General features: G+C 44.8%; 1 protein-coding gene across 3 annotated transcripts in view; it reads right to left on the bottom strand.

Moving 5' to 3' along the window:
* The window catches only part of RP1 (RP1 axonemal microtubule associated), an 809829-nt gene that overhangs the window by 638736 nt on the left and 146362 nt on the right, over positions 1-24731 (bottom strand). Inside the window, exon 5 of one of the 3 annotated variants that reach the window (XR_011278606.1) lies at positions 20137-22612. The exons of 1 other annotated variant lie outside the window; for it this stretch is intronic. The gene's annotated coding sequence lies outside the window, so the exon portion shown is untranslated. Of the gene's footprint in view, positions 1-20136; positions 22613-24731 lie in introns of those variants that run through there. One more of the 3 variants, XR_011278605.1, reaches the window with a different exon arrangement.

The following is a 24731-nucleotide window of genomic DNA, read 5'->3' as shown; positions in this document are numbered from 1 at the left end:
GACTATGGAGAATGCTAAGGGAATTGTGGATGAGTGAACTGAATTGAGAGCCAGTTGCTGTGGAGTGGCCTAAAGAACTTTGACACCATGAGCAAGAGAGCAGCATAGAGGCCTACAACAATTGTGAATAAGCACATTGAATTGAGAGCTAGAAGCCGTGGAAAGGTTTGAAGGAAGTGGTTGCACATAAGAAGAAGAAACTGAATGGACAATGAGCATTGTGAGTACCTTTTAATGGGATTTACCAGCAGAGCATTGTGTGTATTGTTGTGATTAAGGCTGACCATTTATAGAGGAGGTTTATGAACAATTCTGTTGGCCAGGCATGTAACCCGTATTTGAAACCCTAGTGTTAACCAGGCGGCTAAAAGGAGCTGATAAGAATAGTATGGGACATTGCAGTTGGCCATTACCTCTTGACGTTTATTAGAAGAAAGCATCCCTGGAGGGACAGAGAATCACTTGATTTCGTTTGAGAGCTTTTATGTTGGCAGTACTTCATATCCTATTTTTCTGGGAGCATCTAGAAGTCATTGAATTGTGTTATTCCATCCTTGACAATGTTTTACAGGGTTATTCACTACTATTTAAAGATAATTTGCCTCGTCCCTATGACACCACTAAAATAAGCAAAACTATGTGTCTCCAATAAGTGACTGCTGTTCCTGTAGCAACAGTGTGATACTTATTCACACATGCTCAAACTCATTCCATGAAGCTTCCCGGGGTGTGTGGGTTCTTTAATCCCTTTGCCATACAACAGGGACTCAGACAAAATGGCCAGGATGCTTTAAACATGTTCATGCTGCCTACTGTGTGGGCAGAGTATTAGCTATGGGAACTATTGGAAGAGGTGAGATTGTCTCTCAGTATTTATTTAAGGAACACTCGACCACATTTGAAAGTGCTGATGGTGGTGTTGTTGTGGTGAAACAGGCAGCAAGGGATGCAGACAATATATTTCATTTTATTTGTGAGAGTGTTTATATTATTATCATGTTATTTTCCCCTTTCTTCTTAAAAAGAGCAACCAAATAATTCAGAAAATCAAAACTTTCAAACTAATTTAAAAACAAAAACAAAATATAAAGGAGGTGTTTGACTGTATTAATTATAGCTGAGCTTTGTTTAGTGTTTTGGGTATTCAGGGTAAAGATTCAAGTGAGAGGAGGAGGAATGTGAAATGCAGCAATCATGAGGCCTTTTTTGATACATGAATGGCTCTATATTCTCTTTTAGATAGGTGCTCCACTATTCGATTTTCTAAGGAGAGGTCCTCTGAACAATGATAGTTCTCTCTTCAAAGACAACAAAGCCTAATATGTAATACCCCTAGTTCTCTTATATGAGTGGAATGTAGAACATTGCAGAAGTCAGGGAAGACTGACACCCATTTGTCACCCAACTACTGGGTGTTATCATAAAGGCCTCTCTCATACACTTTTCTTGTTGGTGCACAACATAACAACAATTAGAAGGTCCTCTCCAGCTACATAATCTTAATAGACCTAGGAATATATGACGTCAACTAACAGGTCCTGAAAGCAGAGGGTGTTGTCTGCAGGGTGTGCCATACAACTGCAGAGGAGGATCTCTGGGTGGCATGCCCATGTACTCTACTTCACAACTATGATGCTTTCAACGCCTCAATCCACAAGACCTGGTTCCTTACAGCCCACTACCAGACAGAGGGAGTATGAGGAGGCTGCTGTTCCTAGGACTTGGAAGTAAATTGTGAAACAGCATCACTATCACAATCTAGTGCTGGCTGATGGAAATGTATAGGAGATTTACTCATCCTCTCTCAACCGCTCCTAAACATGGACATTTTGATCTCAGTGTCAGCGTCACAGAAAGAAAAGAGTCTACAAATGAGTGACCATCATCAGTGCATAGGTGAGAGGGCCTAATGGTGGTGGGAAACAAGAACCTGCTGACATGCCTGTTACTATAACCCATGGCAACATCCCTGGTAGTATTCTCTACTGAAATGTGAGAATTATGTTTTTTTGCATTGAGTCCCACCATATGAAGATACTCAGTTGGTCTTGTTTTGTGTGTTCATGAAAGAAATCGTCTGACCATGCAGGTTCTTATCACAGGAGAAGGGAGAGAGAAAGGGAGATACAAAGTGTGTGTGTGTGTTAGTGTGTGTCTGTGTGTGTGTGTACATTTCTCCCTGCAGACATTAAGCAAAACATAGGTGTGTGTCTCCCCTGCCATGTGGGATTGTGACTTAAGTGTGTGCGTGTGAGCCACTTCAGGAGTGTGGCAAGCATTCTGTGTGCACGTCTTCCGTCACTGGTGGGCAATAATTAGGTGTGCAGCATCTTCCCTGTGGGAGTGTAGCAAAAAGTAGGTTTATGTCCCCCCTTAACTGAAGGAGTGCAGCGGAAATTGAATGTGTGTCACCTTTTGCAGCAGTGTGGACAAATGTATTTGTGTGGCACTTCCCTGTGGGAGTGTGGGTAAATATTAGGAGTGTGCACCATTTCCATGTATGAGTGCAGCAAGCATTGCGTTTGTATGCCCTTAACATGAGAGTGCAGCAAACATTGTAAATGTGCCCCTTTGTCTGGGAGAGTGTGGCAACATTTGTTGAGTACCCCCTTCCCTGCAGGAGTGTATCAGAAATTGTGCTTGAGGGATTTCAGCAAACCATGGCTCTGTGCAACCCCTTGGTCAGCAAAGGTTGTGTGTGCAAACAATTCCCTGATGAAGGCATCACAAATTAGGTGAGTGAGTGACTCTGTTAGTTTGCTCTGTGTTATACTTTGTCCAAACAGGAGCATTTCTCAAGGGCCCCTATGCTACGTTTTGATCATAGACATACAACATGTAGTGTGCATGTAACTTCTCAATCAGAACCATCAAGAAAACCGATAATCAATACTACCACCAAGTCACATTAAATTGCCATCACCAGCACAGAGAATTATTTAGTCTTCAGACCCTGTGCAAGTAGTATCCAAAATAAGATTAGCCGGCCAACTGCCATGGCAACCTGCATGTCCCTGTGGCAAAAGTCATCCCTTGACTCGACTATGATATTCTAGTGACTTTGAGGATAGCTAATGGCAGGAGGTCGTCTGGCAACATTATCATGAGTTTGGAACTTAGCAGAAATACTCATGGATGAATTTGGCAATATTCTGGACTGCATTAAATGATTCTCTGACAGTGGGGTTTTGTGCATTCATTGATCCGCCACTACTGTATGTGCTGCTCAATGTTTACTGATTCCATAGAAGTTGCTGCTGTGTATGATGGTCCCATGAATGTGCATGTGGTAAGATGCAGCTCTTGACCCTGAACAAAATGATATGCTCTGTCTGCTTGCAGTAAAGAAAGTAGATGTCATTGTTGGGTGGGGTGCGGGCTGGTGGGGAGGTAACATGTGCTCTGCGAAGCAAACAGCTGTCATAGGTTTTAATATTTTCTTTGATGATCAAGTTGGTCCTGACATTGGTTGATGGCCAGTAACACCTTTCAGAGATTTGGCTGGTTGTGTGCTTTGTGGAATATCTGCACTGTGAACACATCCAGGGGATGCACTGACAGGCAACATTTAAGGGTTTTCTTGCTCCCCTGCCACTGGGGGTGTACTCAGTGTCATGCATTCTCTGATGTGTCTCTCAGTCTTCTCTTCTGAGAAGGTGAGGTATAGCCAACCGTCACCAGGGTCATCACCAGCATTGCTATGCAGTAGCACCTAGAGCATTCTAAGTGCGAGATGTAATTACCAGTAAATTATCTCAGATCCAAATAACCGGATTAGCTCAAAGATTGTGGCAAAATCCTACTTTAGTATCAGCTCAAATAAAGTAGGAAAACCAGTGGAACAAACAGATTTCAGCTCACTCACTCTCAACTACATTTCAATGACACAAAGGCTTTATACCTTGATGTATGTTAGCTATGACGTCATCTTACGTGGCAAACAGTAAAAACCTATAGAAAGGAGGGATTGGTTAAGGGAACATATATACTTATACTTTGTTTAGGTGTATTTGACATAATTGGCTGCCCTCTATCTGGTAGGTACGCCTTTAACTACCTCTAACTATGTATAATACAGATCAATAGTAGAATAACAGCAGCAGGTTGGCTTCTGCAAAACTGTATGGTGTATTGCTACATAAGCCCTCATGATTGGTTGGCATTCTCTCCCAACCTTGGACATTCGGCTCGCTAGCAGCACATAAGCAAAACTAAACCTAGGTGCGGGTAACAATATCAGATCACTGCCCACTTGGCCAATTAGCCTACCATCTCTCATCGGGTAGGCCCTAAACCAAGGCTTCTTCTTTGTAGTTGACCTTGCTGACTGTTCTCTTCCTTGGGACTTTCAAGGGAGTGAAGGTACATTGCTATCTTTGTCTGGAGCTTAATGAAAAGGCCTTGTTTCACCATTTGTGAGAAGACCACGATTGTGTCCATCCAGACCTTTTTATGTAGTGCTATTTGATTAAATTATACTGGGTGTTATTATTCCTCTTAGTCTCTGGGGACTTGGTTGCTCTGTTTTGCATATGCTTTCAGCATCTTTGATTTTTCTATACTTGGCACTTGCAAATGTTCACTCCTTCACTTAATCTAAGAGAAATATGGTATGCACATGTAGCTTATCCTCTTCGACTCCTCTTGTGCTGTGCAGTTACCTCTTGATGTGACATCCTTGATCTAAGCCAAACAGATATTCTTTGTTCCTCGCACAGAGCTATTTTCATTTATTTAATTTCCAAATGCTTTATTTGGAATATACCTTCAGCACAATTCATCACATTAACAGCTTATAACAAGGACTGTTTTTAGAGTAATAAAATACACATAAAACCTTAAAAACACATAACAGTTAAAAAAAAACAGCCATATGTAGTGGATACCTTACTATCTAGCAGCAACAAACAGCACTTTCAACTCCATTGTACAAGTTAAAAACTGGATGGCTTCAAGTGTGTTTATCCTCGAATCAGTCAATAATGTTTTTAAATACATTTACCTTAGGATTAACCAGACAGGGCAAGTTAGCATAAAGTGGGTCAATGTTCTGTTTGCTAATATGCAAAGAGTATCTTCACCAAATCTCCAGGAAGACCAGGAATGAGTATACCATGCTGTGTGCAATATGCCCAACCTAAAAAAATGTATAAGGAGCGTTCATACGGTGGGTAACTGTAATCTAAAATGCTTTTACATTTACCCATCACGTTGCAAGGCAGACATTCTGGGACATTCTTCGGTGAAACCCTGTTACTTCCAGCTTTGCCATAGCTTGTCTCTTTGCACATTAAGTTCAGCTTTTAATGTTCTATGGCACTCGAGGGGATTTGGCATTCAGCTTAATTAACAAGTGTTTCACATGAACTACCAAGCCACACCTTCTGGCACCTTCCAATTGTAAAACATTTGTCAATGCTTCTCTCTAGGGGGCTAGACTTGGTGAGGACCAAAGTCATTCCCAGTATAGGACTGGCATCAGGGCAACCTGCTCAGCTATAGGCCACATTTCTAATTCTACGAGGACCAATGATGTTGGGGCATTTTTTTGGTAGCAACAGAAGCAGCTTTAGAAAATGATTCTCTATTGGGGTTAGGGATGTTGGATTGATATGGCCCCAAATCTCAGAGCCATAAAATTCTGCTGGCAAGGCTTGTTTTTCAAACAATTCTGCAGCTGGCAAAATTTCCCTGCTACCATGTTTCAAAAAGAAAGAATAAATACCCACACTACACTTACTGAAACCAGTTTTGGCTTTAAGGAGATGTTCCGAGCAGCCACCACATTCATTAAACTTAATCCCCAAGTAGTCGAAGAACCAAATCTGCTCCAACTTTAAACCACCTATCTCTACTTCCAGAGGGCAAGTATTAGCAACAGGAGGTTTAAAAACCATAACTTTGGTTTTATTTGGGTTCATTTCTAACCCAAGTTCCTTGTATTGTCCTGTAAAAATATTAAGAGAGGTTTTCAACCCCTTTCAGACCCTTTGGTTTCATTGTAAGGATCACTGTATTGTCTGCGAAAAAAAGGGTTGTCCACCTCCTAGATGCAATACTAGGTGCATCCAAGGCGCCCGCCGCCAATGCATCCACTATGCCGTGGATATACATTGAAAAAAGGAGCGGAGCCAAGATGCATCGTTGGCGGACCCCCTTCTGCAGATCAAAGGGTTCCCCGCCAAGCCCATAGCGGACCACGGCCTGTGTGTCCACATATAATAATGTTATTGTGTCCACTAGTGGAATTGATACATTCCGGCCCTCCATTACATGGCACAAAGCTGCTCTTGCCACGGAATCAAAGGCAGTTCTATGACCTAAAAAACAAAATAGGATATCATTATATTTTAAGCAGTCTGGTGCATTTCTGTATTAATAAGAAGAGCAGAAAGCAGTAGTCAACTGTACTCTCGCCCTCGCAGAACCCCGCTAATAATCCCTGAGTCAACTACCGCTTTTGTAATTTAATTTGGAGCACTTTCCTAAAGGTTTTCCGGACACAATCCAATAATGAAATCCAGCTGTAGTTTATAGGGCAATCTCTACTTCCTTTTTTTAAACTGGGACTATTATTGCCTGCTTCCATGTTTTGGGGACTTGCCTTCAGCTACTAACAGCATTAAAAACCCTGCTCAAGACTGGGATCCAAACGGACAAATCATCTTTAAATTAATCCAGGGGTTTCAGGTCTGGACATTTCAGTTTTCTTGATTTCTGAGAGACCAAAGACCCTTCCACATCTGCTACAGTACATCTATGGGAGGGGACATGAATAATTCATTGTTTTTTGTTGTCGCACGTTTATTCCCTGTGACTGCATACAAGCTTGAAAAACGGCTCCTTCATACCTCTCCCAAGACACAAGTCTGCTCACCCTCCATCTCCGCCCCCTACCCCCGCCCGGTAGCCAGTTTCCAGAAACGTGTCACATCCCTCTCTTGCAAGGCCAAATGTAAAGCCTTCCATGAGACTTTTATATAATCCCCTTTTTTCTTTTTTAATAGCACCCTATAGTTTGCTCTTAAATTGTGTAGGGAACTTCTGTCCAATGAACTTTGAGATCTTGCACATAGGACTATATCTCTCTTTGCCCTAGCACACTCCTTGTCATACCAGGGATTTGTCATCACCACCATCTTTTTTATCTTATCATTTGACATAGTCAAGAATGGAATTTATTTCTTGTCCAAGGTCTCAAATAGTACTATTACAGTTCCACCAACCCAATTTGCCCACTTCACTGTTTTCCTGGGAAGGCCATCAAGTGCAGTTATATGGTTAGCCCTAGGGCGAGCATCCCTGAGGTTACCACCAGTCTCAGTGCAAGCAGTAAAGAACAGAGGGTTATGATCACTCTTGCTCCTTTCAACTACCAATAAGTCCCCAGCTCTAGCCGAACTACTGCCAGAAATAAGAATATTGTCAATTTGGGAGGACCCCTTGAAGCCCCTAAAGGTTGTTCGAGCTGGTTGGTCCCCTAACAATCATCCATTACAGGCTCTTACATTTAAATTCCCTATAATGGACACTGATTTCACTGCCACTTTATGAGTTTTTTTAGGGGGTTGGGCCTGCAGAGATGGTATGGACCATGCAATATCCTGATCTTCCCACAGATCTTTGGTAACCTCCAATGGTTCCAGCTGTAAGTTCATGTCACCTGCAATCACAATGTATTGGCTGTGTGTAATCAAGGGAATATTTGAATTACTCAATTCCTGCAACTCGGTCTATTATATAAATTGAAAAGCAGGAATCGCTCACCCATTTTTGTAGAGACGGCTAACAATTGGAGATCTGGTAGACCAGTTTCAAGGAAAACCACCTCCCAACAAAAATGTAAATCTTACCAAAGCTGTTTTCCAGCACCTGTCAGCTCTGCAGCCATGTACTCTCTCTTCAAGGCTTCTTGCTTATTATTTATGCAGAGTCGACATCCATCTTTTCATCATGGCCGCTTTACTAGTGTTATATTTTCTATTGCATCAAGCTTCTATATGCCTCATTCTACTAATTTTCTTCTCACTTATCTTCTTAGTGTATAGGATTCATTCATATTCACATAAATGTTTACTTTGTTACTTCAGTTACATCTTCATTCTATAAGTATTCACATATTGTTTCAGTGTCTTCTCTTTATGATGTCATTTTACCCTTGTCTGATTTCACTTACAGCTCTTCTTTGTCTAATGGCGTATGCAGATATCCTTCCACTATGTCAGTGTCAGGGTACATTCGATACAGTTGTCTGAGTGCATAATGTCTCTTGTATCTTTGCTCTGGTATTGGGATAATATCTGGTGTCATACAATGTGCCTTCCTGTAATTCTTGCAGTAGGATAGAGGAGAGAGGTTGGGCACTAAAGTTGTCATGTACATCTGCCTCTCTACATTGCCATCATTGGATGCAAAAGGCCAATGAAGTAAAAGAGGTGGGTGAGATGCAAGTGATATGCCATGCTGAGAATCATGCTTCACATCTGATATGGACAATAAACCATGTCCATTCTGCCCTTTACTTAGTGCTGAGAGCTTCAACTCCAAATACTCCTGCCGTTAAGCACATGCCCTTCTGAAATATATTCAATGGGTGGATCCTCTGCTGGTAAATCAACAGACCCCTGCAAGCACTGGACATAAGGGCTGGTCTGTTGCAAATAGACGGATGTTAGGGATGGAGGGATTCAGGTTGGCAATAACTAAGTGTCATACATAGACAAGTCAGTGATCACATTAGAAGCACCATTATCCCTATTTAGTGTTTCAATGCTTGCAGTACTTGCAGCCATGTTCAAAAAGCTACTACTGATAAGGCAAGATAGGGGTCTGCTGTGCTCTGAATCCCATCTAGATCCCTGATACACCCCAGTACTTCGTCCCAATATACTTTAATTCAAGGGCAACCCCACCACATGTGCCAATAGTCTGCCGAGGATCCACATCCTCACCAACACAATGGACTGGATGATTGGTACATTTTGGAGAGTCTGTGCGGATCATTTTGCCATCTGTTTAATAGTTTGATTGCGTGTAGTTTGTATTGGCATGAGATCGAAGCCCTAGGTGCTGCTCGACATATCTTTTCCCATGTCTCTGGATCAATATTTTCCCCTATATCTTTCTCCCATTTCAGTCTGAGGGGTTCTGTTGTACCCCTTCCTGCTTCTATCAGTGTTTTGTATAGGACCGAGATCAGTCCCTTTGTTTCTGTCCTGGAGTTTAATATGGATTCAAATGGAGTGAGTTCTCTTCCCAGTTTATCTTTCCATTCAGGTTTCGTCAGGACACCTTTGATCTGCAGGAAGTGGAATGCAGACAGTATGCCTATCCCCAAGGCTTTCTCTAGTTCAGGAAGAGTGATAAATGAATCTTTTTTGAGGCGCTGTCCCACCCTTTCTAAACCCGCTTCATACCAGGATTGAAATCTTTCTACTTTGGGAATCTGGTCGTTAATGCCGGGGGACCACAGGTGACTCAGTGGTGATGGCCATGTGGTTATGTTCTTCATTTCCGTGCCATCTCGCTATATTTCCCATATGGTTTCTAACAACGGATGTGCTTTTGATCTCTTCGATACTCTCCTCCTAGGGGACCATAGCCACTCAGAGACCGTCGCTGGAGACAGGTAGTGGTTGTCCATCGAGATCCACTGGGGCTCTTTTTGATTGCGGAGGTGAGGAATGAGAACTCGTAATTGGACCGCTTCATAGTATTTTTGAATATCTGGGAGGTCCACCCCGCCTCTGTCTTTGGGTAGTGTCCGGTTGTTATATGCAATTCTAGCTTTTTTCCCCTGCCATAGGAACTTTACAATCGCCTTCTTCCAATGAATTGTCGTGGCATCTTAATGGGGAGCTTTTGAAAGGGGTATTGAAATTTAGGGAGACAGGTCATTTTTATTGCATTGAGGCTTCCCAGCCAGGATATGGTCCATTTGTCCCACCGGGCAAGGTCCGCGTGGGAATTTTGGAGGAACTTTGGGAAATTGGCTTCATATAGATCATCTAATTTTCTTGTGACTTGTATACCTAGGTACTTTAATTTACTGTGTTCAATCGTGAGACCTAGGGGGGAGTATCTATCGTTATTCATTTCTGTAGATCCCTGTAGGGGGAAGAGTATTGATTTGGATTTATTAACTTTGAACCCTGATATGTGGCCGTATTCCTCCAGGAGGAACAGTGCCCTAGGGATGGATGTGTTTGGGTTTGTCACATGGAGGAGCAAGTCATCAGCGTACAGCGCTACCTTGTACTCTTCTACTCCGTCTGCATTCCCTCTACCTGGGTGTCTTTTCTCATTTTCTGGGCTAGAGGCTCTACCGAAAGAGTAAAGAGGATGGCTGAGAGGGGGCATCCCTGCCGGGTGCCGCGTTTTAATTCAAACCACCTTGAGTATTCCCCGTTAGCAGATACTGAGGCCTTAGGTGCTGTATAAACTGCTCTTATTCCCCTTCTAAATTTCGGTCCTATTCCTACTGTGTGGAGGACTGCTGCCAGGAAGCTCCATTCCACTCTGTCGAAAGCTTGTTCAGTGTCAATAGAGAGTAGGGCTGGCTCATCATTCATAGCTTGGGAGGCTGCAACCAAATGGAGAGTATTCCACATGGTGTCTGCCCCTTCCCTCCCGATTATGAATCCGACTTGGTCGGAGTGCATGAGGTGGGGCATGTGGGTCTCTAATCTAGCTGCTAGTAACCTTGTGTAGATCTTGGCGTCCACATTAAGTAGGGATATAGGGCGATACGAACCGCATTGTTTGGGGTCTCTTCCCTCCTTGGGGACGACCGTTATGAGCGCTCGGACAAAGGAGTCGGGAGCTATTCCTGATTCAAGGTTTTCGTTGAATAGTTCGACCAGGAATGGGGTGAGGTGGGCACTGAAGGTTTTATAGAAGGTGGCTGTGTATCCGTCTTCTGCTGGGGATTAGCCCAATGTCAATCTTTTAATTGCCTCCTGTATTTCTTCTTCTGTTATGGGGGACTCCAGGTGGGCTGAGTCCATAGTCGCCACTCTCGTGAGGTTGATGCCAGCGAGATAATTGTCTATCTCCTTTGAGTCTGGGTCTGTCTCTGAGGTGTATAATGATTCATAAAAATAAGCAAACGCTTCAGGGATGGAGGGTTTACTTGACCCCTGGTCGGGCTTGTCATCTGTTATCTCTAACACCCTGTGCTCTGCTTGTTGCATTCTGAGTCTGGCTGCTAGTAGTGCATCGGCTTTATCACCTTTTTCATAAAATTTTTGTTTCAATACATGCAGCTTGCACACTATCTGGTCATGCTCTAAATGACAGAGTTCTTCCCGTTTCTTTTTCGCCTCTTGGATCTAGTTAGGGTCTGTGAAGTCTCCTTCCCTGGTTTCTTTATCTAATTGACATATTTCGCCCCTAAGCCTATTTTCAATTAGCATTCTTTCTCTTTTCTTCCGGGCCCCCTCCCGTATGAGGACTCGCCTCCAGGTTGCTTTGGCCGCTTCCCATACTCCCTGTTTGGAGACCTCCCTAGTGTTGTTGGCTTTAAAGTATTCTTCTATCTCTGTTTCAAATTCGGTTTTAAAGACCGAGTCTTTCCACAAGGCCTCATTGCATCTCCATTTCCCACCTCTGGTCAGTAAATGTTCCCACTGTATGTTGGCTGTGACCATATCATGTGTTGTGACGTTGTGTAATTCTTGTGAAAGGTAAATATAGTCAATTCGGGTGAAAGTATTGTGTGGGGTTGAATGGAACGTATATCCTCTCTCATCCGGATGCATTTCCCTACATACATCAACCAACGCACACACTTGCATAATTTTTCCATATTCATTACAGTCCCCTCTAATTCCCATCTAAATCGTGATTTGCCCATAGATTAAAGTCCCCGCCCAGAACAATATGGCCAGTAGCCTCCAACATTATTTTGGGGATGGTTCTAGAGAGGAATCTGAGTTTGTTCCACGTTATGGGAGTCGATTGTGGCTATCTTCACCTCAACGTTTCCAATGGTTTCAACTACTAGTAGGGCGCGCCCCTCTGTGTCTGACCAGGTTTTAGTGGCCTGGAACTCGATTTCCTTTCTAATGAGGATTTCCACTATACCTCTACGTAGCGCTCCAGAGCCCCAAAATTCCATGCCGAAACGTTTTGCCAGGATAGGTCTCTCCTCCCCTCTCATGTACTTGGTTTCTTTTAGGAGGAGGGTGTCAATTTTGACTATCCAAAATTCAAGTGGCCCCGTGTGGTAACTTCAACGATGGCCATCTATATGTTGCCCCTGTGTTCTGTCTTTTCAGCAAGCCTTGATACTTTACCCCCATCAGCAGTGGTTAATAATTCTGTTTTTGTCTTTATCCCTACCTTATCTTGTAACCATTCCCCCCTCCCTCCCTCTCTTCTCCCTCCCCTCATGTAGCGGCGTCCGAGCAGATCCAGTCAAATACACTGAACCAGCAACGAACCACCAGCGGGGACCGTTACCTCACGGTCCTATTGCTAAAATAACTTCCACATAACTCTGAGCCCCTACTTCGTCCCCTCCATTCAAACCTCATCTCACCAAAAACAGCAAATATTCAAATCGCTAATATGGCATGAAGTCGTTGTTGCTAATCAGGTTCACTTGCCCCCCTCCGGGGAGATGTTGCCTCTTCGATATTTTCTCGATCCCTTAACACTCTGTCTCTTAGGGCCTTGTATTCGCCATTTTCTCCCTTCGCCCCTTGGTGCATCTCCGTTGTTCCTCTGCTCACGTGTCTCCACGAGCTCGGATATGCATGCCTTTATTTCTCTCTCTGATTGTAGTCTGATCTACGTGCCATCATGCTCAAAAGAGAGGGAAAAGGGGTATCCCCACCTGTATCGAGTGTCTCGTTCCTTCAACCATTTTGTCAGGGGGCCACACATCCTCCTAAGAGCTAGCGTCATGGCGGATAGATCCTGGTATATAGTTATTTCTGCTCCATTAAGAGCGATCTCACCTCCGCGCCTTGCTTTTTCGAGAATCTTAGCCTTGTCCTGATATCTATGGAAGCGGATGAGGACCAATCTTGGGCTTCCTGGCGGACCTCCTGCTCTGTAGATCCGTTCGGTCCTTGGTTCGTCGATTGCACCATCTGCCGCCAGGAGCATAATGATGTTGTGAAGTGTTGTTTTTAAGTCCTCTTCTGTTTCACCCTCTCACTCCGGAATTCCAACAAAACGCAAGTTGTTGCGTCTCTCTTGATTTTCCAAATTGTCCATTTTTAACCTGTACTCTTCCTCTCTCTGCTCGAGGTCTGTTATTCTGTGTTCCAGCTGCGTTTCCAAGGTATCTATTGAGGCTTGATTGTTTTCTACTGCATCTCGCCTATCCTCAAACTTGTCCATGCGTTGGGTAATCTTATCGATTTTGGCACCTATATTGGCCCCCATATTTTTTATCTCAGCTAACAGAGCTGCTATGTCGCCTTTTGTGGCCACCGTTTCGCAGTGCGCTTTTGTTTCGGTTGCCATCATGGGGGTAACAACGTTGTGAGGAGAGGGAGCATAGGCGTAAGTAGCTAGCTTTTCTTTTGCTTGCATATATTCAGGAGACTTCCCCGCTATCTCTGTTGTAAGTTCTGCATGGGTGGAGCGCAGGGGCTTTTACACCTGGGCTGCGTCGTGTGCTCTCGGGTTTCTGTTTGTTCTATGTATGGGCTGCCCCTTGTGTTTTCGTGTAGCAGGCTTACTGCGTTGTTTCTATTGTAAATGGTCTTTGCGGTCTGCGAGATCTTCAGGTTAGAGGAGAAACTGTGAGATGTTCCTGTGATGTCGGCTCTAATATGTGTTGGGTCATCTAAGGAGGCACACGCCCCTGTTACAGGGGCCCAACCCTCAGTCCTGGTGGCCTTTTGTTGGTTTGGTGGGTTCGGAGTGGAGTCCTCTTTCTCTCGTTGGGTGGTGGTGCCCTGCGAGGGGCGTTTTCTCGTGGGAGTTCCTTGAGGTGACTGTGCATTTTTCTAAACTATGAGTAGTAGATAGGTTGCCCAATTGTCTTTAACTTCTTTTGCATTCCATATGGGGGGCATGCGGTTTATGGCACTTAGTGACTTTCCTTTGTATCATGCTGTTCTGTTATATACCCTGCCCACGTGGGTACTGTTCTCTGGGGTGTGGGGAGCTGCTTCTCATTGCGTGCCGTTTTTTACATTTTTTATTTATTTATTTATTTTTTCGATTTTCCCACCTTTATTTTATTATTATTCTGGGAGGGGACCCTCCCTGTTGTTTCGTTTGCCTTTGTGGGTGCGCCTGCGTCTGAAGGTGGCCCTCGTGTGGTCCTCAGGATAGCACGGGCCCCGCGAAGGTCCCACCCACCGCTTTGGCTTGCGGTCTCCGCACTGTGAATGCCGCGCTGAAGCCCTCCGGGCTGGCTGTGCAGCAGCTGGGGCCCCTGCGCGACGCTCCGCAGGCCTCCTGGCCTGCTGCTGCTGTCTGTGTGTGGCGGGGGAGGGCTGGCGCAGTGCAGCTCTTACCAGTACTTTTTTTCTGGTCCGGATGGGCCCTGCATCCCGCTACGGCAGCTCAGTCTCTTCGTTCACGTGGGGGCTGGGGGTCCCTACAGGAGTCCTCTGTCTAATTATGTGGTCGGGCCAGACATCCTCTAGATCTTCCGGTCGCTGCTCCGGCGGCCACTCTTGGCCTGCTGCAATGAGCGCGGTTTCTCGGAGGCTTCTTCTGCCTCTGCTGGATCTCGTCGTGTGCCCAAACTTTGTCAGTACTTTTTATAGGTGTCCCGACTCCGATTTTCTTTGGGATTTCTCCTACTGGTGGGGGGGCTTCACACAGCCCCTCTCCATTGATATCTACATGGGGGGGTTTCTGAGAGGGGCCCAATCTGCTTTAGGGACCTGCAGGTGTAGAGCCTACATGGTGAATCTGTTCATCCGTGCGCCCCCTGGTGGCCAGCCTTCCTCTGACTTTTTAATCTCTCTCTCCCTCTCTCTCTCCCTGTCTCTTTCTATATCTGTGTCTCTCTAAAAAAAAGATGGCAGTTTCCAAGAATAAAACAATAGGAATGGCAAAGCTGTCTTCAGTTCAATGACAACACAAGCCAGGCAGAAAGGCAATGTCTTCCTTAACTTTGCTCAATGTTTCTCAAAATAAGATTGATAGATTTCTCTGGGTCTCTTCTCAACACCACTTATAATCTTAAAAATTTTCCAGGATTTTGGACCTGATTTAGAAAAATGTTTTTACAATGAAAGCCCCATTTAAACTTTTTGTAAATCAGGTCTGTTGTTTCTTTGGGTCTGTGGGCCTCATTACGAGAATGGAGGTAGTCATGGAGCTATTAGCTCCATGGCTGCCTCCGTTCCAGGCTCCATTACCGTGTTCCTGCAATGGGGACTTACCGGGTTACTCCAACATAGGAGGACCCGGTAATTCCTCCTGGCAGGAACCCATGCCGATTCCCATTTGAGCCCCCATAGGGCTCATCTGGAATGGGGAGGGAGGTAATAATGGGCAGATTACATCTGGCCCATTATTGCCTCCCTCTTCCCCTCGCGGGACCCAGAAAGGCGTGCGATCCGGGTCTGTTGTTTCTTTGGGTCTGTGGGCCTCATTACGAGAATGGAGGTAGTCATGGAGCTATTGGCTCCATGGCTGCCTCCGTTCCAGGCTCCATTACCGTGTTCCTGCAATGGGGACTTACCGGGTTACTCCAACATAGGAGGACCCGGTAATTCCTCCTGGCAGGAACCCATGCCGATTCCCATTTGAGCCCCCATAGGGCTCATCTGGAATGGGGAGGGAGGTAATAATGGGCAGATTACATCTGGCCCATTATTGCCTCCCTCTTCCCCTCGCGGGACCCAGAAAGGCGTGCGATCCGGGTCCTGCGATGGGAAGCTCATATTCGGTGCTCCCGGAATGAAGGGGGCCGGTCCCGTACCGGCCCCCTTCATTACGGGAGCGCCAGCCTTATAATGAGGCCCTGTGTCTCTAAGCTTATTGAGTGGATCTTGATGTGCATTTCCAGGTTGGCATGAGTTAAGAAGTGGGTTAGGGCAGATTAATCAGGCATGCCGCTTCTGCCATAGAAGAGACCACCACTGAGGCTACACAGGCTGTATCTTTGATTCTAGAATCCTTCTAGCTGCTTGGGGGTCATGGTCCTATTCCCAAGCAGTGCAGTCTGCCTCTCCCCTTCCACCACATGCTCATTCCTAAGAGACCTGAATATCCATCAACTCCTGCCAATCCTCCTTGATATCTCACCACATGCGTGTTCCTCCCCTAACTGACCCACCCAAAAGATGTATGATTAATGTATTCCTTCCTTCCCACTTTGCGTCCTCTTGACAGATCCTCCTTTGTTCTCATCCCCTTTCCTGCTCCTCATCCCTTCTCTCCACTTGCTCTTCTTCTGTTCTTCCCATCACCCCCTTCCCCTCAACTCTTCTCTCCACCTCCTTCCCCTAAACTCTTCTCATCAGCTCATCCTTATATCTGCTAACTGCTCTTCCTTCTCATCTCTTTTCACCACTTTCTCCCTTCAGATATTTTCACCTCCTCCTCCTCCACAGCTCCTCTCACCACATCATCCTCAAATCTTCCCACTCCCTCCTCCACCTTAACTCTTCTCATAACATCATACTCATCGTCTTTTCTAACAACCTCCTCCACAGGTCTTCTCAACCCTTTATCCTAAACTGTTCTCACCCCCTCCACATCTACGCTGTTGCCACAATCTCCATTCATTACCTATTTCTCAGTTATTCTCACCCCCTCCTCCATTTATCTTTTCTCACCACCTCTCCCCTCAGCACATTTCATCCTCTACATCGTATGAGCTTGTTTCACTCCCTTCTAAAGTCTGATCATCATTTCCTCCTACTCAGCTTTTCTCACTTCCACTGCTCTTCTCTTACCATCACATGTTCCACCTCAGCTCTTCCCACCCCATCTTCTTCCTGCCCTCTGCTCACCCACTACTTCTCAGTTCTACTCAACCTCTCTTCGTCCTCATTTCCTTTTACTACTTCCTCCTCCTAAACTCTTTTCATCATCCTCTCATCTCTTCTCACTACACTATCCTCTTTAACTCTTCTCACTCTCTCCCTCTCCTCAGCTCTTCTTACATCTTCTTCCTCAATGTGCCCACTCAACCCACCCTTCTCATCTCCGCTAACTCACCCTTCCTCTGCAAGTCTTTTCACCACCTCTTTCTCCTTCGATCTTCTCAACACGTCCTCCTCCTCAACTCTATTCACACCTTCCTCCTCCTTAGCTCTTCTCCCAACCACCTAAATTTCAGCTCTTCTCAACACTCCTTCCTCCTCTGGTCTAGTCAACCACTCTTCCTCAACTCTCCACCTTCACAGTGTGTGCCACAACCGCCTCCTTAGATCTTTTCACCACATCCTCCTCAGCTTTCGCACCACCTCATTCTTAACTCTTCTCACCCCTTCCTCTGCACCTTCTGTTATCATCACTTTTTCTTCCTCAGCTCTTCTCACCCCCTCTTCCGCCTCTTCTCTACTCACCCCCTCCTCAGTCCTTCTCGCCCACTCTTACTCCTCAGCTCTTCTCATGGCCTCTACCTCAATGTGTCCACTCAACCCATCCATCTTAACTCTTTTCACCCTCTCTTCCTCCTCTTCTCTACACACACCTCCTCCTCAGCCCTTCTCACTCTATTATCCCCCTCTGTTCTCTCACAACCTCCTACGCACCAGCTCTTCTCACTATCTCATCCTCCACAAGTCTACATACTCCCTCTTCTCAACTCTCTGATCCCCTCTCCGGCCTCAGCTCTTTTCATCACTTCATCCTGCTCAGCTTTTCTTAGCAAGCCCTCCTCCTTCTCAGACCTTTTCACTGCCACCTTCTAGGCTCTTCCTTTCCCTTTTAGTTATATGACCTACATTAGGTTGTTTAACATTGGCTTGTCACATTTTAATGGAGTAAGCAAAATATATATACCATATAAAATTGGTTGACTCCATTAAAATGAGTCAAGCCAATGTTTGTCTCATTTTGATTGAGTCAATGAAATACATATATATATATATCAGTCAGGCAAATCAACTTTATTCAGAACATAAGCATAAGAATTACAAACAACTATTATATATTTTATATATTTATATATATATTATTTGATATATTGTTAGTTAACTCAATCAGAATGAGCTGGGCTATTGTTTAACAACATAATTTTGTTTGTTTTAACCATGTCATGCCATGCAAATATATATTATTGGGCTTTGGGGTTTAGGTGGGAGGAATCGGGGAACCCCGTGACAGGAAAAGAGGTCAACATGAGTAGACTAAATGTAAAATGACCAGATGAGGCCCATAAACTTTATAAAAGTGTAAGTAGCAATAACTTAAGTTCTGTGCACATCTCAGGAACATCATTTGGACATACACTGCTTTGTTTTTTGTGTGTCTTGAGAATTGTGAGCCTGTTAGGCATTTCTGCTAGAAATGATAGAAAAAGCAATATTTCAATGTTTTTTTACCAAGGTGCTCATGTTAAAACTCAACCACACACTTTGAATTCATAATAGACTTTCTCTGATGATTAATTCATTCACTGGAACTCCTAAAAAAATGTAATCAGCAGTTTTCTCCCCAAACATGGAAATGCATCACACCATGTATCTGTATAGACTTTGCGTCGGCTGTTAGTAAAACAGCTTACCATATTTGGACAGAATCTACTCACAGTGCCCAAACAGACCATCTCATGCAGGGATGGAACCCTGAGTAGTGAACAAGATTAAAGCATTTACTGTAGCATGGATTGAATTGCAGATCACTTTCACAATGTGCCTCATGGCTTCCCTTTACACCTTTTCTCTCACTCAGTTCATAGGAAGAGCTATTGTCTCAACTGCTGTCCAATGGGACAATCATCCGCCATGTCATTTTAAAATGAAGACATAAGGGTATATGGTGCATTAACAGTCTTTGCAGAAGTATCTACACCCTTACCGAGATATAGCAAAAGAAAGAGGTGATGGCGGGACATTTTAGAATGTATCTTGAACCTCTGACAATTGCTCTGGGCAACCCTCCAGACTGTCATTCTTCACCTGCCAAGCCATTACAGAAAGTGGTACAGAAAGGGAAAAGAACATATGCACATCAGGCTTGGTCTCACCCCCAAGGGGGCAGTCCAGCCAGAACTTCTAGGTCACATCCCTTCTGCACGAGACCACAAGCAACTCCAGACATGGTTTGCCCTCATTGGGCATCATCAGTGACGTGTAGCTTGGGTCTCTTGGCCTAGGAGGCACAAGATATGGTATGGTATGTTATGGTATGGTATTGTTTATTTATATAGCACCTATACACAGGCAAGTGTTTCAAAGCACTCAAGGAGGGTGGGAACAAGGAGTAAAAGCAAACAGTCGGTCAGAGCCCCTGAAATTCGGAGGTGATAATAGTCTGCACAGGCAGAGTAAGTGAGTAAAAAATACATTTAACAGTTTGGGATATAGCAAATAGGCCTGGTGGTGATTCTGGTGTTTTAACAGTGCAATTAGGGGTGAAGACAAGGGAGACCAGACATACGATCTTCAGGCATGGTGGGTACAGATCGAGCAAGTGCACCGAGTGTCACGGGGGGATCAAGTGCACCAGGTCGGTTGAGACTGGGGTAAGTACAGAGAGAGACACTCTCTAGGGTACATTTCTCAAGTGCATTTAATGTGGGTGAGGTGCAGGGCCCTGAGGCAAGTGCAAAAGAGGACTGCCATGGGTGCCCGGGAGCAGTGAGACTCTGAGGTATACCCGATGGCCAGGCAGTGTGCTGTAAGGAAGAGGAGGGAGAGAGGGAAAACAGAGAACTGGATTAGCAGGGTAGAAGGAGAGAGAACGAAGAGGAGAACAGGAAAGAATTTCCAGAATTTAAGGAGATCTGGTTCAAGACGGTGGGCAGCAGGGAGGCTATTTCAGAGGGCGGCACCTGCTGAGGATAAGGATCTCCCTCCAAATCTCTGCTTGGAGACCCGGCTCACTCACAGAAGGTTGGAGGTAGATGAGCGGATGGCTTGTGAGGGGCAGTATTTAAGTAAACTGCATTGCAGGTAGGTAGGTCCAAGGCCCCAGAAAGCCTTGTGAACAATGCAAAGGATCTTGAATTTGATCCTTGCAGCCACGGGGAGCCAGTGGAGGGATTGTAGCGCCAGAAAGATGCAGTCCCTGGCTTGAGGCCAAGGATAAGTTTAGCAGTTCTGTTCTGGACGAGTTGCAGAGGGTGCAGGGCAGAAGAAGGGAGGTTGAGGAAGAGGCTGTTGCAATAGTCAATCCTGGAGAGAACCAGGGTTCTGGAGACAGTGAGCCTCTGGGGGAAAGTGAGAAAAGGTAGAGCACCCCTGAGGAGGCTAAGCTGATAGTTAGATTTTTTGAGATATCTGAAATGTGAGAAGGGAAGGAGAGTATGGAGTCAAAGATGACCCCCAGGTTTCTTGCTTCAGAGATGGGTGTGGGCACAGGGCCAAAGGAGGCTGGCCACAGCGGTAGTGGGAAAGCAGGAGCAGGGGTCCCAATGCGAACGATCTTAGATTTAGTGGCGTTGAGGCAGAGTTTGTTTGCAGCCCACCATGACTGAATTGCGGACAGGCAGTCAGATATGAGCGAAGAGGAGGAGGTGGCTGAAAATATAGTTGCGTGTTATCCGCATAGCACTGGAAGTTAGAGGTGAAAGTAGCAATCACACGTGCCACGGCAGCCATATTGATGTTGAAGAAGCAGAGGGATAGATTAAATCCCTGGGGAATGACACAGGTTGAGAGAGTGATAGTCGAGTGAAAGGGTCCGAGTTCGACTTGTAATGGTCGTTCGGAGAGGAAGGAGGTTAACCACACCAGAGCCTGACCTGTGATTCCCATGGTGTTGGTGTCTTACAGATGTGCGATCAGGATGTTGTGGTTGACTGTGTCAAAGGCAGAGGAGAGGTCAAGGAGAATGAGGATATAGGGGGTGCTAGTGCCAAGATTTAAGAGCAGGTCTTCACAGGTGTTCAGAAGAGCAGTTTCCATGCCTCCGGATGCTCTAAAACCAGATTGATGGTCATCAAAGCAACCAATAGATTCAGCGTGGAGGGTCAGCTGAAGATAGCCAGTTTCTCCAGGAGTTTGCCCAAGAAAGGAGTGATGGAGATAGGGCGGTAGTTTGCCAGAGTGGTGGGGTCGGCAGAGGGTTTTTTGAGCAGAGGGTGCACAAGGGTGTGCTTGAGGGCCGTTAGGAAAGCTCTAGAGGGAATGGACAGATTGCAGAGATCAGCCAAGGCTGGGGCGAGGGAGTCGATATTGTCTTTAATGGTTTTGGAGGGGCAGGCGTCCACCTGTTTGGATGAATCCTTCATAGATCGGACTTGTCTGGTAACCTCTTCAGGTGTGACGGGCGAAAAAGAAGAGAGGGTAAGAGGAGGAGTGGCCAAGGGAGACTCCGGTGTTGGGGAATGCTGTAGTGTGGAAGAGAGGGTGGAAAGGATGTCTTGGGTTTTTGTGGTGAAATGTGCAGTCAGGGCCGAGCAAAGGTCCTGTGTGGTTGTAACATGAGAAAAGGCTGCTGCAGGATTGGCAAGTTCCTTGCAGGCTTTGAAAAGTTTGGCCGTTTTGTTTGATGCACCGGAGTGCAGGCTTGAATAAAGACTCTTTTCTTGGTGCAGATGCAGAGTCAATGCCTTTGAAGGAGGCCTTTTTTAATTAAAAAACAAAGCAATAAACTCTTCTTTCAACATCAAAACATGTTGTTACATTTTAAGAAGTTATGCAATACATGTCAGGCAAATTGCTTATGCCTGTTATTGTTGTATGTCCAATGCTGTTCAACAAGCAACACGCTCAAAGTCTAGCCTGGAAATTAGAACAGCTTCTGTGTTTTTCCTCATTTATTTTAAAGCAGACATGTTTAACTTCCTGTGGTTTGTTCATGAAATCATTCTCCGAAAAATGCTACATAACAGGCAATACACAGAACAGCCTTTTCGTCACATGCTAGAAGCCTTCGAAACAAAGCACAGATATCTGTCCAAGCACTTGAACAGGTTCTTTGACAAATTTACCTGATAAGAAATACTTCCCACTACTAGAAATATTCAGCTCTTTAAATCTGTCTAGTGAGAGATTTTGCTCACTTCCATAACATTTGCAGCAGGTGATCTGTGATGCACAAAGAGTGGTACATGGTGAATGCTGTGTTATAGTGTTAAACATTTTGTAGAGGCCTATGCCGAGTGGTGCTACTGGGAAGTTTGCTTTTCATGGTAATGCAAGGATATTGTCGGGCATTCATTAGGCAATTGCGGTAGGAACAAGAATCCTATGTCATTTGTACCGAACTTTATACCCCAGTGTCTCGAAAAGGTGTCAATACCTCACGTGGCACACACAGCCAAAGGGCAGTAATGCATTCACCCCCTCACATTATTTGTAATTAGTAATAGTTTTACCCTAACAACTTAGTGATACATGAATTATTTTCCAGTTATCAATGTAAACGTGTTTTAATTGAAGTCGACACCAGCATACTTCTTGGATTGGATTCATTTGGTATTATTGTGTGACTGAATTATCCCATGTCCGGAGTAGATAGCCAATTCAGAGTCTTCACTTGTAGTTTTGCTTTTCCAATCATAAATGCAGAACTGCAAGTCCCGGAATGTAAAGAGAAATACAGGAGTATATGAGTCACTTTCACGTGTCATGGAAAAACTGGACATCTATGCTTCATACGAAACAGATTCTTGACATTGGCATAATACTTAGCATGCCCCGCCCTCAAACACAATAAAATCAGAGATTCAATTAGACCACAAATGGAATTGCTGAGGTAAAACCTGTGGACTCAACAGTGTAGTTAAAAGGTCTCATTGCATTACACTCAGAGAAGTATAGTGTCAGCAAGAGCTTAGCTACATAGCCAGCAAGAGATTAATAAAGAATGAGTCTGCCGGGCCCTCCCTGACTTTTAGCCTTTGCCTGAAGCCATCTGTATCCCACCTCTCCAGGTCCTTCCTAGTGTACTCTCAATAGTCTATCCTTTCAATTGTTTTCATATAATTGTACCCTATTGCTGCATCCCCTTACATACAAACACACAAAAGACTTTTCCTCAGAAGTCATGGAATCATCTAATGTCAACCAACATTCCATCCTGGTGCTGCCCAAGATCAAGAGGTCGTGGTGAAATGTAGGTAATATAAGTATGAAGGCTGCCAAACATGAGCTGAGGAGGATATGTGGGCTACTTTACCCCATACTAAGATTTGAACTGAGTTTATTTGAATCACTGCCTTTTTAGCAGTCAGGCCATGTGCTACTACATAATTAAAAAGGTTAGTAGAAGATTGTTAAAGGTAGGCTGAACTAGGATTGCCTACACACAATTAAGCAGTGAGCGTTAGGAACTTGTCTTGTTTTATGCCATGTTTATGCTACTGCCTATCATTATGTAGCCACATCTCTTTGCCATTTGTATACCCTTATGGCACTTTGAGTGCCGAATAACATGGGTGGACTTGTGCCTGGGTTACTGGGAGAAGAGGGGACAGAGCAAATGTGGCTATTTGATTAGCTGTGTGAGGCAGGTCAGAATGCATGACGGTATAGCTCCTGAAAAACCAGTGCTGCATGTGTGGTATGTGTTCAGGCTTTTGCCATGTGTTGATGTTTAGTAGGCCACAGCCTATTGCCTGCATCTAGGTGATGGTAGGTTATGTCTCTAGTACGCCATTATAATTTCTTTGGGTGTGGTGTTTGGAAGGTGTAGGAACCTGTGGTAGGTTTCTGGAGATGAAACTGATGAGTGAGTGCTTGATTTGTATGTTGCATGTTTTGTTAACTTTGTAAATAATGTGATGGATACTGGTATGGAGCTGTGTGGATGTAAGGAAGGGGTTTGCAACCTTCAATTCTCCAGATGCTTTGGACTATGAGTCCCATGATCCTTCCTGCTGATTCCTTCCTGCTGGCTGGGGCTGTTAGGTGCTGCCTTAAAATAAATCTGGACAGCGAAATGTTGCAGACCTCTGGTGTAAGGGTAGAGTTGGGAGTTAGACGCTAGTGACAGAATATAGTCGCATACCTTGCAAAAACTGGCATGGGCCACTGGGGGCAGTGTCTGTGTCAAGGGAACACAGTAATGCATATCACAGCATATCATGGTATAGCATAGCATATAACAGCCCCTCACATGTGGCCTATAGATTTGCAACATCTGTGATAAGGCCTCTCAGCATTGAGATCTATCAGGGGATAGTGGCAGAATGCCCATGTCAGTTTTGGTTCTCCATACGTGGCCAACCTCATAAGCAGCTGGGTTTTTCACCTGACCGAACACCAAAGATTCCTAATTATGTTAGGTGGCTTTTGTTAATTGCAATATCATAATTTGCTTGCCCTTGTGGTTCAGACAGCTGTCCCAATGATCAACCAGATATTGTGTCTGTGTTTGTGAGGCTATTCTTTATTTTAGTATTTAGCGTTGTATCTTGGCTCACAGTGGTCAGATATTGAGGCCTATAACAATGCCTGCTTGTCAGTGTTAGTGAGAATCTCAGCTAGCACATGATTGTGTTGAGGCTAAACCCCTCCAATTAGGAATAGGTTTACACTTATTGTATCCTGTACAGAGATCCACTTCAGGAATGCCTGGCATAACAGAATAATTGCTTTAAGCGCAATAAAAAGTGAACAAATACATAAATTAATAAATGCAGGCCACTGTCCTTGCAGGCAGCAGGGTAAGCAATGGAGTACAGCCCA

This window comes from Ambystoma mexicanum, chromosome 5q, assembly GCF_040938575.1.
Source record: "Ambystoma mexicanum isolate Mex_15411 chromosome 5q, UKY_AmexF1_1, whole genome shotgun sequence".
Lineage (NCBI taxonomy): Eukaryota > Metazoa > Chordata > Amphibia > Caudata > Ambystomatidae > Ambystoma > Ambystoma mexicanum.
The sequence above is the reverse complement of the archived record's forward strand: the minus strand, read 5'-3'. Positions and strand labels throughout refer to the sequence as shown.